Here is an 8,158-nt window from a genome sequence, read left to right as displayed (position 1 = left end):
ATTTTCTTATTTTGATGTTTTGAGCTCTTTTGTGTTTATAACAATATATACTAATTTTTAAAGTATCAAATTGAGTTTTTGTTCAATAAAAATCTTTCAAATGAGACTGTAGCTTTTTTTCCCCCAAAAAACTTTGTCTTCAAAATAATGGTGCGTCTTGTATTCCGAAAAATACGGTACACTAAAATCGGGCTAGCTTTGAAGAAGGGCCAAAAAAAGATATTATTATTATTATTATACTTGTTATACCCATTACTCTTAAACTTTACAATGGTTTTTACATCTGGTTCAAAACAGATAATAAATATAAAACTGATATGTCTATTTAACATTTCTACCCAGTAAAACAGTTAAGTCAGAACCTCACTAAACTTCCCATGCATATGGACGTATGTCAAAATACAAAAATTCCTTTAATTTCTACAAAGTCAAAATTCTAAACAGAGATAATAAAATAAAACTTCAAGCAAAAGTCCTAGTAATAATAAAATATAACATTTGTTTGATAAAAAATATACATAAAGATGTTCAGTTCTATCTATTTTAATTATTCTCTTTTGGAGTTTTTAATAAGTTAGTGGTGTTGACTAGCTGCCTTCCCTCTATTCTATGACCTCTAAAGTAGAGGCGGTTACCGCAGCTATTCCTCTAGTAGCTCTGTGCGGAATTTAAACCAAACAAATATATTTCTTTATAAATTAAATGTGAAATAGGTAACTCGCAATATCTGTACCAGATTAGTAGCGATTTCATACTTTTAGGTTTTCAGGCTTATCATGACTGTAAATACAACAAAGTGTAATGTAGCCGGTGAAAACATTCTGCACTCCACAGTACAGCCATCAACCTTATTGTGCTAAACTTGGGTAAACCAAAAAAAATTATTGAGTACCAAGGTGCCAACACCTACTGTATGGACTTTGCTTTTGCTAACTCCCCCTTGAGTGTCATTTCTTCCTGGCATAAGGGACATAATGTCTGCAGTAATCACCTCGTGCCTCATGTTAAGCTTTCTTGGCAATGCTTGTACTCTCAAGTATCTCTCCACCATCAAAGTCAAATAGTTTCTACAAGCGGTTTATCCCATACTAATGTAATTGTGATACTGATAAAACATTGAAAGCATGAAATCAAGCCTAGGCTGAATCCATGTCATTAAAGCGGGAGTCAGCCTGGGCAGAGGAGATAATGATTGTAGGGAACATAGAATGCACTTTCTACAGTTAATAAGCTTCTAAAACACGAGACATGAAATGGAACGAACTGTACAGCAAGTGGTGGTATTCCACTCCATACAGAAGAATACCAAGGCAGATACATTAATTATGATCATGGTACACGCAGAATAGACTCTAGTTACATAAATCGTTATATGAGCTATAACCACGAAATACAAAATGCTATAGTTTCATCTGAAGATGGAACTCCAGGTGTGAATGGTATAAGAATCTATATCTTAATGAAGCATATAGAAGCCAAGCTGATGAAGATAGAGTTTGAATATCAATGTAGATAGACAACTGGTAGCATATACCAGAAATATGGACTGGTGCTTTTATCAAATCCATGAAAGATCAGTTTCTTTAAAGATCATCGAATCATCATCCTACAAAACATCGTTAGCAAGATCCTAGAGAATGTTGTAGCTTGAAGTCTTGTCTATCACATGGAATCAGTACTAACATCATCATTAGGTGATTATCACAGTGGAAGGAAAATCTTGATGAACACTGCTGAATTGGCAGCTGTTATATGGGAAGGCTTTGAAGCTGATCAGAATGCCTTAGCAGTACTTTCAGATCTAGAATATGCCTACAATATAATCTATCTGTCCATTCTTGCTGACAAAATGCTTAGAATAGGCACCTGTTTAACATGAGTCATAGCTGCATTAACTACCATAAAATGCATCATGAGGCATGGACGCTATCAATCAGGCTGGACCACCACCTAAACTGGTCTTTCTGAAGGATTATCTTTCTCGCCAGTCCTATTCAACAACTACATCATGGATTTAGCTTGACTTGTCAGTCCAACCAGATGTTTTATGCTGATATTTGCTGGTGACATTCTGGTGTATAAAAAAGGCTCTAGAAAAGCTGAAATTGAAAAGAAGATGCAATCAACTCTTAGAAGGGTGAACAATTGATTCAATGAAACGGGAATGGTAATCATTCCTGTCAAAGCCACGGCCATGCTCTGTACATTCAACAAACCATCAAAATCATTTGCAGACACCACTATCTCTCTGTAAGAAACCCTAAAGTATTAGGGTAACCTTTGACAGACAAATGAATTTCAACATACACTTTAATACCATAATAATCAGAGCTACCAAAGGATCAATGCACTGAATGTTGCAGCATGAAACAGAGCTAAAGAACGTAACCTTCTTAACATCTACCAAAGTATTTTCCACTACCTCCTGGATTATGCACTATCAATGCTCAATATGAGTGTTGCACAACTAGATAAGATTGAAAAGATACAAACACCTGTTTAAGACTGGTCACGGGAAGTACTTCAGCCTAAGCCCTATTACACCTCAAAAGCTTGAACAGCTTCATACAACACAAACGGTGCTTACAAGAAAAATTCTTCCCTTGGTCTTTGCAGTGTAAATACCATGCATTCCATCAATTAAGATATTCAGCTCCACAACTATCCTGAAGATGCCAACCAAGTAGGGGATTCTTTAAAAGGCATCTCATGGGCGGACAGGTGCTATACAGCTATGATTAGGATAATTCGCCTCCACCACATCTCAGATGTACCCATGTATAATAAACATCTATACTGAGATCCATATAAAGCAGTCTAAACATAAATATAGAGATTGGGCAGAGGATAGAACAGAAAAATCCTGTCAGCACCTGTTTTTAAAACCATGATGGACAGTCACCTGTCATCATAGCCACAGCTTGTTCCTACACGAAAGTTATCAAGATAATTAGTTTAACATTCATATTCTTGTATAAAAATAATATTCTGCATAAGACTGGTAGAGCATTTCATCTTCCCGCAAGGATGTAGCTGAAAACCACATAAAGCAAGCTCCCCTCTGGATTGTTAAAAGCAATAGACAACAAGTAGACAATGTTACCAACATAATATTGCGACAGACTCATGGGCAGTACTGCATAAAATTTAGAGCGGTTGATCCCTAGATTGATGGCATAAAGCAAAGCAACTGTACAGTGAAACCATTATGTAATGCATATGACAAGCTCACAAAAAGTCCCTTTATCAAATTCAACACAACTCTACTGGCAGGATATCAACCTCCTATGCACTGGTAGGTGAAAGCGGTAACCATGTCTCTATTGGCATTCGGAGGGAACGAGAGTGCTGGAAAATAAAGTACCACATGGTGTAGCTAAGAGTAGCAAAAAGTTGGAAATGAGTAACAGTATACAGCCAGACGGTCACTGGTAACATCAGTAAAGGAACTGTCTTCTACCTCCTGCGATTCAGCTGGTCTCCACATGAGAGATTAACGCCTGTCGGCACAACGACTGAGATTGTCACCTCGTACTCAACTCAATAGCACAATATATTTAATTATTTTAACAGTTTCTTTTTCCTTATCAATTTGTGGTTCGTTATTAAAGGATGTAATTACTTCTACAGGATTGAAATATATTGTTACATTGAGACAGATATTTTGTTTTAATGTTATTATCCGTTGTAATTTCTTGAAACGTCGCTTTCGATGCCCACGTACTTTCCTTCAGCTTAAATTTATTTATTTATTTGTGAATTTCTATACACCAAAACCAAACATTCCATCACAACGTGAGACCTAATTTATTTATTTGTTTCACACTTCCTAGCACCGCTAATGAGCTGTGAATTCAGCAAACTAAGATGCTGCAGCGGAAGTAGCGAATCAAAGAAGAGATTGGCCCTTACGCCATCTTTTCTTCACTGAAATTCACGTTTTGACGAGGAAAAAATCACAAATAAACACCAACGTGAAGTATTAAAAAACAACAAAATTTGTTTATCCTTTATTTATTGAATGTTTTGTCATACAGTTACAAGCCCCAGAGATTAAAAAATAGAACAATTGCAAAGCTTTAAGAAAGCAAATTTGCAAATAAAATGTGGGAAAAAACATTTGCAACTAAAAACGTTTACCTAAGAGATAAATGAGTTGTTTTGGCAAGTAAAGTCAAACATATTCATTATATTTTATATAATGTTAATGCAAAATGTATTGTATTAGGTGTTGTATAATTTCATAAAAATCTTCATAAGCTTTTCCAACTCTAAGAATTTCTCAACTTTTTCTATTTGAAAATGAACTTTGGGCTAAATTTGTGATATTTTCCTAATAAAACGTATCATAGGTAGAATATGTTGTTATGGTTTGTTATTACTTATATCTCAAAACTGGTTTTAAGTAAGCATGAGGATCGCGGGTTTGAATCCCCGTCCAACCAAACATGCTCGCCCTTTCAGCCGTGTGGACGTTATAACGTTACGGTCAATCTCACTATTAGTTGGCAAAAGAAATGCCCAAGAGTTGGCGGTGGGTGATGATGACTAGCTACCTTCCCTCTAGTATTTCTCTGCTAAATTAGGGACGGCTAGCGCAGATAGCTCTCTTGTGGCTTTGCGCAAAATTCATAACAATCCAAAGCAAATCTAACTAAACATAAGACTTCCCGCAAACTTGAGATATAAAATGTTAGACTATAACTTCTACAATTTTAAGACAAACAAGAGGTAATTAATCTGTATACCAATAAAAAAAAACTTGAAAACCTACCCAAGCAGTGGCGGAAGGGATCCCTTTGGGGGCACTGGCAAAGGCTTATTAAAAGCACTCCACTAATAATTTGTGAGAAATATATCAGCACTGTGTATTGTACTTACATATTATCAGACAAGGGAGGAATTCATAACTTGCCAAAGAAGAAATAAAACTCTTGCCAGAATAATTTTGTGTTTATTTTAAAGACAGCTCTTAATTTAATATATTAAACAGGGTCTACTTTTCCACACCATACAGTGAGACTGACCATATGTAATATTTTAATAGTCTCTTCTATAATTCTAGTTTTACATCTCCCTTGAGCAATTCTTTGAGATTGAAAAATGCTGTTTTGATATTCATATATTTAGTTTTATCTCTTTTACACACCATTAACATTGATATTCGTCTCTAAATAAGTAAACACTTTTACATGTACCAACTCTTTAGCTTGAACAGTTGCAGTATACTGGTTTCTAAATCTCTAATATTGACTATTTTTATTGCTAAGAGCATTTTGAAAGTTTATTTATAATGAATTATAAAAAATATCTTTAATAAGGTAGGTCTGGGCGTGGCTTAGTGGCTAACATTGTGGTATTCTCAGGTTCATTGATTTCCCTACAAGTAATTGAGTTGGAACCACAGAATAACAGGAAATAAAATATGTCTCGCCAGATATGTTTAGAGGGATAAAATACAAACTATCCAGCTTGACTAGCTTCGAAGAAAAGGAAGAGACTGAACACAAGGTAAAACATAAAACATTCTTTACTTCAACCAAGTAACAATCAAAGTTTTAAGAGACAAGTATATTGTGCGATACATTTAGTAAGAGGTTCTCAAAATCTGTTAAAAATCTGTATATATGTATGTATGTTAAAATTTGTATTCATCTGTCCATGGAATGAGAAAACGTAGCATTATATATTGATAACAATAGTACTATTTATTTCAGGACGCACGTACTTCCCATGTGACTAATGACCACTTTTATTTCAACATAAGGAATGTTATATCTCTGAGAAACCACCTGACTTGCCAGTGAAAAATATAGCTGTTTATTTTTTATACAGTATATTCAACATCACAGCAATCTTTCCAATGAGAAAGTTCACGTGACACCCTAGCTGAATGACCTACTTACACAAGTAATGAGAGTGAGAGGAACTTATCGTTTTCTTTGATTGACATTCAATATTAAGACTTTATAAATAATCTGTAGAAAAAATATTTATATTAGTTGAGATAGTATGAAAAACACGATATGCTTATACACTACAGTATACAGCACTGAGATATATCTATATAAATATAATAGTACTGTCTGTTGTATGTCCATACTACTTTGCAGGGTGTGGATGAATTCTCACCAGAATTGGTATGTAGGTTCATTAGGTCCATACGAGGGTATATACAAATGTTCAGTTATGCGTTTTGTGGTTTTTATGGGCTTTTTTCTACCACTACTTCTCCCCCTCTAGATGGATCTTCACCAAATTTGGTATGGAGGTTCATTAGATCTATGGGGAGATACATACAAATTTTCAGTTTTGCGTTTTGCAGTTGTTATGAGCGTTTTCACTTTTTTTACCACTACCTCACCTCCTGTTGATGGATCTTCACCAAATTTGGCATGAAGGTATGTTGGGTCCATGCGGAGATATATGCAAACTTGCAGTTTCACGTTTTGCCGTTTTATTGGCGTTTACAATTACATATAAGGGAAGCAACTTTTCATGTCTTAAGATAATATTTCATTAATCATGAATTTACACAACTTCCATCCAGGGGAAAGGTACTTCAGCTAGTTACTAATATTGTTTTAGGCTATGTTGTTCTTTTTAACCTAGATGTTTGTATTGATTTGGGCTAGAGAGAGTTGTTAACGTCACGGGATGAGTGCGTGCATAATAAATACAGTTTTACTGAACGTTTAGGAAGCAATTTAAACAATATAAACCTCAAGTATAGCAAGACTGGCTTAGAGTGCTTGATTTGTGAGTGGTAAAGTAAGTTGATGTGATTATTGAATTAACGAGGCAGTTCCTTGTCTGTAACTTCAGTTTTGTTCATATTGAGTTTGTGTTTCAATGAATTTTAATTCTATGAGAAGTACCGTACAAATGAGTTTGTTTATTTGTAATTAAGCACAAAGCTACACAATGGGCTATCTGTGCTCTACTCATCACGGGTATCGAAACCCTGATTCTAACGTTGTAAGTCCGCAGACATACCGCTGTGCCACTGGGGGGCACCGTACAAATGAGAGAAATTAGCAAATAAGTGCTCTTTATCTTAAATATTTGTAAAGTTAGACCTACTGTTAGGTCAAGAAGGTGTGTTAATTGTAAAGCTTGTGGTAAAAGAAATAAAACATTTATGTTATCAATAAGTGGACTGGACTTTACATTATTTGTTTTTACTAAATAATCCAATGAAACCTGCTCAACAATAGAAATAAATACAACAATATGTTACATTTGAAACGTTTTGTAAGTTATAAGATAGGCCTACAGGTGATCAGTCTCAGTTCACCATAATGTTGTTCAGTAATAAACTGATTAGGCTAACAGTTAATATGTATTGAGTTTCAATATTTACTTCGAACAAATTCTTTATAGATTCAGAAAAAAAAAAGAAACAAAGAAAAGCAAACATTTGAACGAAAGCATAAGTTTCTCTTTCATTCAGTTATGGAAATTATGTTGCATAACGCTAATATTACATTTTCTTATTTCAGTTATCTACCAATCTTATATCTGTGTCACGTTATACATCATAACAAACTTTCATTTTTTTTGCTTGAGGATGTTGTCAAGTCTATACAAGACCATTATAATTGTCTTGGGGTACACTCTGTTGATTGTCCTGGGCGTGTGAAAAGTTATTCACAGCAATAAAGTGACGTAGAACAATGTTTCAGACTTCCTTCGACTGTTCTTGATGAAGAGGTGGTGTAAAGAGAACAGTGACATCAAAAAAGGCAATCAAAATTGTACCATTGCTGCATCTGCTTAAGTTACTTTGCCACAATACAGATGTTTAGGCTGCACAATTGACCTGAAATGTTGCATAAAGAGGTAATTAACTTCGTAACAGTGTGCTTGAAGCTTATTAATCATATTCTTCATAACATTTGGAAAAAAAAATCATCAAGACATATGTTTCATTGTCACTTCGCTCAGCATCATCACCAAACTTGTCTTGAAAGAAAAATAAAGGAGGAATAATGCATTTTCCGCCAAACTGGAAATGCTAACTTCCTGTTTTGGTTCCTCGATTCGTCTACAAGAAAAAAAACTCATAAAAAACAGGCAAATCGAGTATACTTTTGGTCTCTCAAGTAACAAAATAGAGCCCCTCAGTAGCACAGCGGTATGTCTGCGGACTTACAAC

Source organism: Limulus polyphemus, unplaced genomic scaffold (assembly GCF_000517525.1).
Source record: "Limulus polyphemus unplaced genomic scaffold, Limulus_polyphemus-2.1.2 Scaffold164, whole genome shotgun sequence".
Classification (NCBI taxonomy): domain Eukaryota; kingdom Metazoa; phylum Arthropoda; class Merostomata; order Xiphosura; family Limulidae; genus Limulus; species Limulus polyphemus.
Note: the sequence above shows the minus strand (reverse complement) of the source record.